This window comes from Chaetura pelagica, unplaced genomic scaffold (genome assembly GCF_000747805.2).
Source record: "Chaetura pelagica isolate M959 unplaced genomic scaffold, ChaPel_1.0 scaffold233, whole genome shotgun sequence".
In the NCBI taxonomy this organism is placed as follows: Eukaryota; Metazoa; Chordata; class Aves; order Apodiformes; family Apodidae; genus Chaetura; species Chaetura pelagica.
The window spans coordinates 222504-222868 of record NW_009952708.1 but is presented as its reverse complement, the minus strand read 5'-3'; the positions used below and the strand labels follow the sequence as shown (position 1 = coordinate 222868).

Sequence of the window (365 nt, the reverse complement as noted above, 5' to 3'; positions counted from 1 at the left end):
CTCGTGGTTTTCCTCACCGCCAGCCACTATGCCCACTGTCTTGATGAAGGGGTGGCCAGGGTTGTCAACACCCGTCTGGATGCACTGGTCCAATGTCCAGCCGTTCGGGGTTGCTTTGTCACAGAGCTTGGCATAGAGGGCTGGCGTCAGGCTGCTGGCCATGCAGTTGTTGTGTTTCCGCAGGTCGGGGTACTCAGCACTGCGGGAGGAGAGACCGATGAGTCCCCTGGGGCCAGGGCAGCACAGAGCTTGTGGCCGTGCCCCACAGAGACCCTCAGGGCAGGTGTGGGCAGGGAACTCTGGGCAAGTCAAGCTGCTCTGCTTCCCAGGACAGCAGGAAGGCAGCCACCAACATTCCTCATCGA

At 61.1% G+C, this 365-nt stretch overlaps 1 protein-coding gene across 1 annotated transcript in view; it reads right to left on the bottom strand.

Annotated features, from left to right (window-relative positions):
• LOC104385791 (creatine kinase U-type, mitochondrial-like) overlaps positions 1-365 on the bottom strand; it is a 10078-nt gene that overhangs the window by 3752 nt on the left and 5961 nt on the right.